This window comes from Lygodium microphyllum, chromosome 8, assembly GCF_053477565.2.
Source record: "Lygodium microphyllum isolate KBCC chromosome 8, Lygodium_microphyllum_v1.1.10, whole genome shotgun sequence".
Classification (NCBI taxonomy): domain Eukaryota; kingdom Viridiplantae; phylum Streptophyta; class Polypodiopsida; order Schizaeales; family Lygodiaceae; genus Lygodium; species Lygodium microphyllum.
In genome coordinates, this window is record NC_141142.1 from 98,188,988 (window position 1) to 98,202,003 (window position 13,016).

The following is a 13,016-nucleotide window of genomic DNA, read 5'->3' on the forward strand; positions in this document are numbered from 1 at the left end:
GGACGAGCAACGAAAATACCTATTGCTGGCTGGCCTAACCCCCCAGGAAGTGGATGCCCTAGGATTTGAAGAGAGAGCACCACAGGGAAACCAACAGGGGGAGGAAGTTGAACTCAAATTTGACATGGGCAGATTCTGAGAAGATGTGATCCCATAACCCCCCTCACCGCACATTCAGGAACAACAACCACTCAACCCACCCCTGGACAGACAAGCCACGCTCAAGGAGCAATGGAAAAAATTGGTGGAAGAAGCCAGAAAAAGGCTGCAGGCCAAGCCAGTCATGCGGCCATCCGCATCCCTCCCACCATGCCCCGATGACCTCCCAATGCAATTCCACGCGAAGCTGGTGGTCTGGGAATGGCACGAAATCGAAAAAGGATCCTTTCTCTTTCAGCTTCCTTATGCCTAACAGCCTGAGAAGGGTCCTGCCGATCAAAGTAACGGAGGAGGTGATCGTGGCTCGCAGCCAACTGGGCCAAAAATGGCTGGACGACCGGGCAAAGACCCCCACTTTGTGGGGCAGGGAGGAAGCAGAATTTTGGCAAGACAAAGTGTTTGAAGTGCCACATATCGTAAGGGGCTACAATTTCCAACCCCTCTAGAGAAGGCGAATCTACGATGTTAACATGCTCGCCTGGATGGCATTTTGCAACACCCTATCCTACGAGAGGAACGACCCCACATTCATGGCGTATCCTCGTAGGGTAGGTGTGGATTTTGTTGCCACCCTCCATGGGAGGCATGACTTCCCCATCATCTACAATTCCAATACCACCTCCTTTGAGGATATCCTCCTTTTTGATTTAGGAAGCCTAACCGACTCCATGGCGCGCTTCCTCGCAGAATTCTCCTCCTGTCCCTATCCCGCTTTTATAACTACGTGTAATTACCTTAGGCTTCTTAAGCTCCTACTCAAGCAAGATCCGGCGCCGCAGGAGAATGGCTTGCCTCCCCTCTTTTTTGATCCCAATGCTATTGATAGCTACGCTATGGTACGCTTAATGATGAGAGCTAGTCTACCACCTTCCTTTTTCCTAGCTCTCCTAGAGGACATGAGTGACAGCCAATTTACTAGGTGTAATCACCCCTTCCTTTCCACCACCTCTCTCCACGTCCGCATGAACCTGAAAGGGTACATGCAAAGCCACCAATTTTTGTGCAAATCCATCTACCCTCCTTCCCCCCCTCATTCAGCCTAGCTATCATTCATTCCACTATAATTTTTTTTTTTAAAAACTGACTGGTCAACATCACCCACTTGTAGAAGTACTTATCACCACAAAAAGCACGATCATTGTACCTAGGGGTCCTTAAGTTAGACGTGTCCGGTGGCTTTGGTCGGCCGGCTCCACTCCCAACCCCCTAGCCCTTTTTACTCCCCCACTTCATGCTTAGGGCATATCAAGGGCAGGACACACCTAGGGAGGTAACACTCACCTATGGTTAGACCTGTCACCCTAAGCCACTAGCACCGCACACCCCTTGGCACAAATGGGGTTCTCAAGTGTGGGACATCACCCAAGCTCCCCATTCCACTAGCACGAGCACAATGCACCAACACGCTGAGGAAAGCACTCCCCTTAGGTAGAGCACCACACCTTCTCCTTGACGCACCCCAAAAGTGCCAAACCACCAACTTCAAAGGCCCTCGACAACCCATGACATCCAATTAGCTGCTTCGACAAACATCATTCTTAAGCCTCCACAAGCACCTGAGTTTATATGTGGCCCTCACCCTTACACCAACCCAACACCGAAGTGCCATGGGACTGGCACCCGTTTAGGAAGGGGGTAATGTTAACCCCAAATCGAGATGGCCCCAGGTTGAGATGGCGGAAAGAGGAAGAAAAAAAGCAGATAAACATGGAAAAAGAGCAAAGACACGCAGGCGACCTCCAAAACCAAGACAGGGCAAGAAAGAGCAATTTTAAATGAAGAGCACCTCAAAAAACTTGGAAAACTCTTGTAAAAGAGCGCCAGGCTCCCTCCTGTGCCAATTGTAAAATACTAGACGGGTGTAGGCTAGAGGCATAAGGCTAGAAGAGGGAAATGGAAAAATGACCTTGCCACAATGACCGATCATGTAAAAAAGGGATGGGTGCCCATGGGATTTTAGGGTTTGTATATATAAAGTTCAAAAAGTGAATGAGAGCTCATTCTTTTGGTGTGTGGCAACAAGAGTCTTCTTCTTCTTCTCTCCTTCTCATCTTCTTGCTTGTGTGTTCTCTTGAGAGAGGGAGTGTGAGAGTGTGAGGGAGTGAGTGTGTGAGAGTGAGGGATCAAGAGGGTGAAGCTATTCACCATCTCCTCTTCTCTTCTTCTATTCTCTTCACTCTTCTTGCGCGCGCAGCTATGGAGGATTAAGCTTGGAGGTGGAGGAGGCTTGAGGATGCTTGAGCTTGCATCTAGGATCATGGAGCTACCAGAGTGTGTGAGAGAGGAGGCAACTCATATCGGCACCAAGGTAAGCTCACTACACTCGTAGGATCGACGGCGCATCGGCTAGGTGAGAGATAGCCACTAGAGCTCTCTTGAAATGCTTGAAACAATAAGTGGTCCGTGGGTCTTAGCTGTTGAGCAAAAGCTCCCACACATGTTTTCCCTTGGTAGTGCAGCAGTTACATGGAGCTAAAAAAAGCAACCTACAGTTGCTTTATCGAGTACAGAGGCTAAGTATAGAGGTGCTGCTATGGCAGCATGTGAGGTGGTATGGCTGCAAAAGTTATTAGGTGATTTGGACGTGCAGGGAGATGGTCCAGTTGTCATTCATTGTGACGACATGAGCAGCATACAGCTAGCTAGGAATCCAATGTTCCATGCTAGGACAAAACACATTGAGATGCACTACCACTTTGTGAGAGAGAAGGTACTTGTAGGAGAGATGGACTTGGTATATATCAGCACACAAGATCAGATAGCTGACATTTTAACAAAGGCATTGGGTGCAGAGAAACTTTGAAAGTTTCAAAGCTTACTTGGAATTTTAGAGATAGAGTTGAGCTTGAGGGGGAGTGTTGAGATGGCAATCTCAACACATGTAGACATTGATGATGGACCGCATGGCTAGATGAGTCCGCATGTCTACACTTAGCACGTTGGTGGTCATTATGATACTCACATGACCACTGACTTATCACTTATTATATTTAGTTTGTCACACCTACCTATTCTATACTTTGTGTACATTGTATAGTGTGTGGAAGAAGAAGAAAAATCAGCAAGAAAACGTTTTGGCCTCCATCTATCTTCTTGTGTTCTTGAGTGAGCTTCCTCTTGTGTATACAATGTGTGTTTTGCGCAGCAGCTCAAGCAAGTCTCCCCACCATGCGATTCTTGACATAAAGAGTATCCGATAAAAACACATTTTTCTACCTTTGGATCAAGCTTCTTTCGTAGCTCATCTAGCACATGAACGTATGCAACACAACCAAATACCTTCAACTGCAATACATCAGGCTTCTTGCTAGTAAAGCATTATTTAGGAGTCATCCCATGAACTGCAGTTGTGGGAGTTCTGTTCATAATGTAGACATCAGTATGGATAGCCTCAGACCAAATTTTTTTGGGTATATTCTTTTCAGCCATTAATGCTCGTGCAACTTTTGCAATATGCATGTTTTTCCTTTCTGCAACACCATTTTGCTATAGGGTACATCTGCAAGTAAATTGCCTCTTTATCCCATGAGTCCTCAAGAAGCCATTGAACTCATTAGAGAGGTACTTTTCCCCTCCATCTGATCTCAAGCACTTCACTTTTAAGCTTGTTTCTGTTTTAGCAGCTGCCTTAAAAGATTTGAAGTGCTCAAACACATCACTCTTTTCCTTCATGAAGTATACCCATAACTTCCTTGAACATTCATCAATAAATGTGACAAAGTATTTGCTACCACCAAGAGATACATTCTGTGTAGGTCCCCAAACATCTGTATGTACTACATCAAGTATATTTCTACTCACTTCTCTATCTTGTGAGAAGGGTTGTCTCACCTGCTTACCAAACTTGCATGCTTCATAGACTTTATGCAATTCTGCAACTCTAGAAGAAGGAAACCCTATAACCAATCCTCTAGACTGCATTAATTTTAGCCTTTGCACATTTGCATGTTCAATACGTTTATGCCATATTTCAATATTTGCAACTGTTCCTTTTCATTTAGCATACATAGCAGCATCCATTGCAGAAATTCTAGCATCTAAAGTGAACATTCGACCAACTCTACTTCCTTTTATGACCAACCTGCACTTATCATTAAAGTCTTCTACAAAACAACCATTTGCATTGAAACGGACCTTAACCCCTGATCTACCATTTGGCCAACGGACACTAGATTCTTTGTAATTGATGGCACATGTAATATATATGTCAAAATCTTTGTCTGGCCATCATACAAGGACAAGGGAACCTTTTCAATGTGTGAAATTGGGTGGCATGAATCGTCACCCGTTTGTACATAACCTCGGTTTCATAAGTCTTGCATCTCTCCAAACCATTCAACATGACTAGTCATATGATTAGATACACCTGAATCGACATACCATACATCATCATGTGTCCCCTTTCCTATAACTACATTCATCATATGCTGCATAACAAACAAATGCTCATTTGTCTTCATTCTGTCGTGAAGATGATACATATTTTCCTTGCTATAATTTACCACTGCGAATATCATCCTTCTTAGTATAACAATTGGCTGCAATATATCCTATTTTGCCACAATAATGGTAAATAATAGCAGATTTTCTAGAGCCTTTGTTCTGCTATCCACCTCTTTCTCTAGAGCTCCCCCTGCCTCTAAAGTTTTCTCTACCTCCAGAAACCTGCATTTCACCAAACTGTTGATTGAACCTGTTTTGCTGGTTATTGCCAACACGTCCCATACCATGGGCTCTTGAAGAGGATCTACCACATCCCCTTCCTGAACTCGAGTAAAATGCTTGGACCTGCTCACCATTTCTTTCAGACGAATCACCCTGCATATTGATCTCTTCAGTAATCATGAGAGAGATCAGCTCATCAAAATCTAGAAATGGCTTCCATACATATACTGAAGTAACAAATGATTTCCATGCCTTCTCATTGTTAAGGCCACTCAGAGTGGATAAAACCAAATCATCATCATCCGGCATTGCATCAATCGCTGCTAAAGCATCTGCAATGCTCCTCACCTTCAACACATACTCATTGATAGATATTTTTCCTTTCTTCAAGGCATTCAAATCTTGCTTGAGTTGAATCTTTCATGCCTTTGTATTTACTGAAAACATGCTCTCAAAAATTGTCAAAGTTGCATGTGAAGTTTCTGCATTCTTGATATGTCCCAACATAGTATTATCAATGACTATAGATAGCCAGTACATCACCTTTTTGTCTTTTGCATTCCACTCTTTCCATGCTTTTAACTCATCTGTAGTCAGAGGGATACCCAGCTCTTGCTCCTTTTCTTCATCTGAAACAAACTCATAAAGGCCCTTTCCAATGAGAAGTTCATCACACGAAACTTCCATGAAGGGTAGTTGTTCTTGTTGAGCTTCTCAATAATGGGATTTCTACTATTCTATGCCATTATCACAAACAAGGATACAATACAGCAAGCTAGTCTTCTGCAATCTTTCACAACAAGTGCACAGCAATACACCAAGCAACCTTTTTCACTGATTGCTCAATAGTACATGAAATCTGCAACCTGTTTGTAGATAAACCCTATGTTTACTTCCTGCAAACACCTCAAAAATTACAAATTCGCAATCTATAACATATGTATCCACTTTTAGTCAATATAGCGTCGAAATCACAGAGTACCCTGAAACTGCTCTCTGCAACCTTGGGGCTCTAAAACACGGCCTGAAACGGCCTCAGACGCCCAAAATAACTATAGGAATCCAAGAGAGAGAGTGGAAGAATGGGAGAGCTTCTTACCCGTTGCTTGTTTACTCAAACCTTCTTCTTCTCCTTCACTTTAGCCTTCAAAATCATCCTCTCTCAGTGGCGCGGCTCTGATACCATATCAAGAATCGCGTGATGGGGAGATGTGCTTGAGCTGCTGTGCCAAACACACACTGTATACACAAGAGGAAGCTCACTCAACAACACAAGAAGCGAGATGGAGACCAAAACGTTTTCTTGCTAGTTTCTTCTTCTTCTTCCACACACTATACAAAGTACACAAAGTATAGATAAGATACAACATAAAGGAAAGTGGCCTTCCAAGTCAAACAATGCATAATTGACTACACTAATCGACTGGTGTTATATATTCACCAATTGTAGTTAGGTGTAACAAACTAAATGCAATAAGTGATAAGTCAGTGGCCATGTGAGTATCATAATGACCACTAACATGCTAAGTGTAGACGTGCAGACTCATCTAGCTAGGTGGTCCATCATTAATGTCCGCATGTGTTGAGCTTGCCATCTCAACAGTTCCATGCCTACTAATCATGAGTAGTCTATTTTGGGACAATAACCCTTTCATGAAAAAGAGTTTAAGGATAATATCATTTTGGCAAAGCACAATGGGTAGTCATCTTCACCATTCGATCTAGATGAATGGGATTTAAAATCGGAATCCTATTTTGATAAATACCCTAGAACTAATGATATGAAGATTCATTTTGCATCTTTACATTTGAAAGGATTTGCGCATACTTGGTGGAGATACATCAAGAAAGAGGACATACTTGTAGAGAATTGGTATGCATTCAAGACCCCTATGGCTAAAGTCTTTGTCTCACCTCTTGAAAAAGAGAAATTGGCACAAAGATAGCATGGATTAGAGCAAAGAGGCCTAAGTGTACACAATTAAACAAACAAATTCCTCAACCTTACCATGTATGTAGAGAGTATTAGATGAAGCTAAACTCCACAAGTTTATGTATGGTTTAGAACCTTCTTTATCAACTAATGTTATGGTGCAAAACCCTACCAATATTTTCAAAGCTATTGAGCTTGTAGAATGTTATGGAAGAAAGTATAGAAGGGAGTCTCCATTTCAGCCTAGTTATGGACAACCAAGGACTATTTTAAAATAGGGATAGGTTGGTGATGTTTATGGCAACAATCATGCACCAAGTGGGACCTTAAGAGTGCCAACTTATCCATCATTCAATGCTTCAAGACCTCAAACCAATTTGAGGATAGTAAACAATCCAAGAGTTAATCTTAACAAGGGGATAGCAAGTTTAAATCTACTTCAGCCAATATGAATCCAAAGTCTATTCCTATGGACCTCTACAAAGAAAGGAAGGAAAAAGGCTTATGCTTCAAATGTGGAGAAAAGTATATAGATGATCATGCAACAAAGTGTGTATACAAAAATGCAAAAGCCAAGGTTCATAATATGTTAGTCTTTGAAGTTTTAGAGGATGACATTGATGAGGTCAATGTATTTGTAACTACCACTGAAAATGAGGATATTGAGGAGGAAGTTGGGCAAGAACATTTTTATGATCTTGCTGACACTTTCCCTTTTGATCCAAGTAGTAGTGTTTCTTTCGATCTAGGAGGAACTCATGATGAGCCACTTACTACCACTAATTGTTCCATTTTCTATGTATGCTTGGAAAATTTCTGAGAGCCCTAATACACTTTGTATGAAGGGTAATATTCATGGGAAGAAGGATGTGTTTTTCTTGATAGATAGTGTGAGTACACACAATTTTGTGAATAAGTTAATTGTGGATAAATTGAATTGTCTTCCCCCATTGATTTACAGTATCCCATAAGAGTTCAAGTAGCCAATGATGAAGAAGAAATTAGAACTTAAATTTGCCCAGAGGTTTCTTTACAGTTGGCTGAAAATTATGAAGCAAAAGAAAACCTGATAGCTTTGGAAAAAGAGTCCATAGATGATGGATAGCTCATCTATTTATAAGGAATCTCTAGTAAATCATATTTTTTGCTTACACCATTCAACAACTCAAGAAGGAGTACAAGAGGCACTCACTTGTTCTTATTTTGCACCTAAATAAAAAGGTTGAAGATCAGTCCAAAAATTCAACAAATCATCCAGCTTTGAAAGCTCTTCTTGAGGAGTACAAGGACTTGTTTAAAATACCTACTTCATTACCTCCTAAGGGAGAAGTAGATCACCCTATTGATTTTGAGCCCAATTCAAAGCCAATTGAATAAGCCACCCTACAAATTGTCCAAGTGTGAGCATGAAGAACTAGCCAAGCAAATCAAGGAGCTTCTTGAAATGGATTCATTGAACCTAGTTTTTCGCCTTATGCATCTCTAGTCTTGTTAGTGAAAAAGAAATATGGATATTTTGGAATGTGTATTGATTACATGAATCTAAACAAGATCACAGTGAAGAATAGGTACCCAATACCTAGAATTGATGATTTGCTTGATGAACTCAAGGGGGGCTAGATTCTTTACAAAGATTGACTTGAGGTCAAGGTATCATCAGATTTGTATGCAAGAGGATGATGAAATCAAGACTATCTTTAGGATTGATCAAGGCCTATACCATTTTCTAGTGATCCAGTTATCTTTTAGAGTCTGATGAACAAGATTTTATAACCTTTCCTCTTTCAATTTGTCCTAGTCTTCTATGATGAAATTTTGATTTATAGAAAGAATCTCCAGGACCATTTATCACATAAGGAAGGTTTTTGATGTATTGAGGCATCATAGACTCTTTGTTAAGGAGAATAAATGCTCTTTCATGCAGATCGAGGTGGAGTACTTGGGACATATTGCAAGTGAAAAAGGGATCCAAGTTGACCCCAAGAAGGTGCAATGTGTTAAAGATTGGCCAACACCTACTACCACTACTTGACTTAGAGGGTTTCTTGGTCTATCCTCATTTTATTTCCAATTCATTAAGTATTATGTAGCTATTGTAGCTCCTTTGACTGACATGTTAAAGAAGGGAGCTTTCTTTTGGGATGCACTTGCAGATGGTAGCTTCAACTAGTTAACGGAACTCCTTACTTCTTCTCCTATTCTAGTATGCTCAGATTTTTTGAAGGATTTTACCATATAGTGTGATGCCAATGGCTGAGGCATAGGGGATGTTTTGTTATAGGAGCATGGAGTGATTACCTTTGAAAGTCACAAAATTACAGATAAGGAAATGGCTATGAATTTCTATCATCGAGAGATGTTGGCTATCTTACATCGATAAACAAATGTTAGCATTATTTGTATGGCAACCGCTTTAGAGTTCAAAGTGATCACAGGGTCCCTAATGTATTTCCTCACTTAGTCCATTCTTACTCCTAAGCAGCATAGATGGGTAGTTACATTGCAAAAATATGATTTTAACATTACTTATATAAGGAGCAAAGACAATGTAGTGGCTGATTTTCTTTCTTGTATGTGGGGATGTAAAGCTTCACCTACTATGATTAAACTACATAGTGATTGGATTGAAGAATTACAAGAAGCCTATCTTTTGGATGAAGAGCTCAGCCATGTTTTTCAAAAATTATAGTAAGGTCTCATGGAGGAAAATTCATATTATCAGCTAAAAAATGGTATAATATGGTTAAATAGCAATGGAGCCCCAAGAGAGACACCAAGGAAAAGGAGATTCTACTGAAAGAAAATCTATCTTGTAACATCAACAAGCTTTTATTTCATTCTTTGATGACCAAAACAAAGAAAACAACAATTCTTCATGCAGCATCATCTCCCACGGATTTGATAGAATCAACCATAATCTTCAACATCTTCATAGAATCCATCAATAGAACAAGGAACATAAAGGAATACACCATTTTTGAATGGAAATCAATCACATAGTATTCATCTTCAATGTCTTCATAATTTTCTCTCTCAATCTCTCATATACAGATATACTGTTTTGATAGAATTAGCTATCTCTCTCTCTCTCTCTCTCTCTCTCTCTCTCTCTCTCTCTCTCTCTCTCTCTCTCTCTCTCTCTCTCTCTCTCTCTCTCTCTCTCTCTCTCTCTCTCTCTCTCTCTCTCTCTCTCTCTCTCTCTCTCTCTCTCTCAATAGTACATCATCTCCTCACTACAATACTAAATAATGACTCTCAATAATCCTTCTTAGGTTGTGGATGCACCTCCCAAGAGATATGTCTGATGCAAAGAGGCACAGGAGCCACTACAGTGTCTCTTCATATCTCACTATTGTCACTGTCTCTCCAGTCTTCTCTTCAGTCTTTAGCTGCTTCTTCTATTTTTTTAGCTCTTTTGAACTTAGATTCATCCTTTCCAAAAGTTAGAAACTTTTCCAAAGTCACACATACATTCTACAGAACACTTACAGAAGATCTACAGAACAGAACACAACAGAAATAGAGTAGAGACGGGACAGAGACAAAGGCTCTACAAAAGGTTTACAGAGGGTTACAAAAGGTCATCAGAGAACATCAAATCCTCATAACTCATACTAAAACCATTCCAAACTATCAAAAACTATTCAATAAACTTTCAAAATATTTCAACCTTCATCAATCATCAATCCATGCTTCATACAAAAGAAAATCAGAACAAAACAGAGGCTATACAGAAGGTATCAACCAATCAGAACCTCAACAGAACCTATCAGAACATCACAGAGCTTCATATTTCTACTAAGAATCATCATGAGCTTCCAAAACAAAATCAATATCATCCAAAACACTCTCAAACACTTCCATTAACAACCATACATCACTCTAAATCCATCAAAAATCAATCATTCAAGCCTCAAAAATAACAAAAATCAGTCAAAAATTCAGTCTTTTTCCACTCTCAATATATCCCCACACTTAGAAAGGAAGCGTCCTCGCGACCTAAGGAAAATAATAATATAAGTTCACTAAAGAGCTCAATTTGATCTTCTTTAGTCTCTTCAACAATCAATCCACCACGACCCCAACTTATCACCTGTATCTCTAGAAAAGAATACTACTAAAGGAAAACTTTGTTATTCATTAACACATCTGATAAACAATAGAAAATCATAATAAATTTGTAAAGGATATAAGAGGTTATTCAACTTTCCATCGTAGGCTTGCCATCCTCCATCACCATCAATAGTTGAAAAGAGAGCTCTCGAACAAATTATTCAACCAGCACGAACTCATCACATACAAATTAATACAACACACACACAAACACAACCATCTGAATGACACCTCCAAAAAGATGTCTCATTAAGAAGCATAGAAGATACATCCAGGAGTATCAATGAAGATGATCCCTCTTGAAAGCTTGATGATTACAAAAGTGATCCAGGGATAAAGACTCATCTACAAAAGATTTTGGAGGATTTTGAAAGAATTGAAGGCAGCACATCCGTTCTAGCAAAACAAGGTATCTGCTAGGTATACAAAGGGCATGAAAATATAGGACATCCAACAGTTGGGAATCAATGTTCACATTAACATTCATACAAAGCTTTGGAATGGCCTTTTGATCGTTATGGGAATGCCTATGCATATATGCTAAGTACCAAGCAAAATGGACTGTCAATCTCATTGAAGGATCTAGAGATTGTGAATATTGTTGATTTGGTATGCTTGACTAGTAGTTGTCCAGTCCCTTGGAATTAATGGCCAATTAATATGTGGTCCCGTGAGAGAATTAGTTGAGCTTCATCCTCTTCTTCTCAGAATCTGCTGATCAAATCCTTCGTACCCACTAACCAACTAAGGCGGTTGAGAAATAGAAGTGGCAGGAGATGGAAGTGGAATAAGTAAAAGAGGATGAAGAGATGGGTAGGCAAAATCATAAAATGAGGAATAAGCCAAAGAAGGAGTGGCTGAAAATTTAAGCGAATCTATTAATTTAGGAAAGGTGTCAATTGATAAGCAGGAAAAGTAGAAGGAATATGGATAGATGGAGAAGGGCATGGTGGAGAAGGGGAAAAGATGTGATCTTCAATGAAAGAACAATAGGTAAAGATTGGAATTTGAGGAAAACCCAGAGGTTGGAAAAGGAGAGGTAAGATAGCTATTGAGTTGGATTGATAAAGGGAAAAATAAGCATCATAGCGATGGGCCATTTGTTGATAGTATAATAAGCTAGGAACAGAGGGACCTAAAACAGATCGTCGATGGTAGGCATCAAAGAAGGATGAATCAAATGGATGGTTCTTGGAAATATAAGCTAGGAGATCCACCCTTAGTTGGTTAGTGTTCTGCACATAAGTAGAAGTTGTATTCTACCGTTGGTTCAGGACTACAAAATCAATCATTGAATGCCATGAAGTGTCAGGGCAAGTAGCCACTTTAGAAGAATAACACCGGAACATATCATCTATCCTCAACTCCAAATGGTTGACATATAAGGCAGCTTGTAAGACCACATCCCCCACATACCAAGCCAGATCTACATCATCTGAAATTAACAGATCTTCTTGTAGATACATATAAGATAGCAACATGGTATCAGTCCTCACGGAATCTTCAAAGACCATACGGACAACTTCTATCAGAAAATTAGAAGACCAAGTCGCACTCCAACCATTCTCTAGAAGAGGGAGATCCATCGTTGAGAGCTTAATATAGAAGGCCAACTTTTGCAATTGATAGTGGACAAAAAAGGAATGGTAGGGAGGAACATACTCCTGAAAGTGCTCAAATGTAGACCATAATAAATCCATCCTGGATTGCAATCTTTCCACTTTATCTTGAAACAACGGACATAATGTGGCCTGTCTTTGGAGAACTATGAAGTCCCACTGAGATATATAAGGAATCATAGGAACACTGAGGCTTGGAGTTGGTCCTATAATTGCTTAATCTGAGAAGCTTGGGATTCCAATGTATTGTGAGCAGTCTGCAAAGCTGACAATTTCATATCTAAAAGAGTCTTAAACTCTTGAGCTTCTTTGGGCATTTTCTCTTTCTCTTTCGAAACTCTAGTGACCTCTGATTGAGCCTTTGCTAACTGAATTTTCAAAGAAGATATTTCTTCTCTCTGGGTCTCAATCATTTGTGGCTGCTACTCCATCTGCTTAAATAGATCAAGAAGAGTGTCTTTAGCAGAGGCTAACTCTATGGTTGCCTTATGCATTTGGTCTTTGGATTGTATCAATTCTTCATAGAA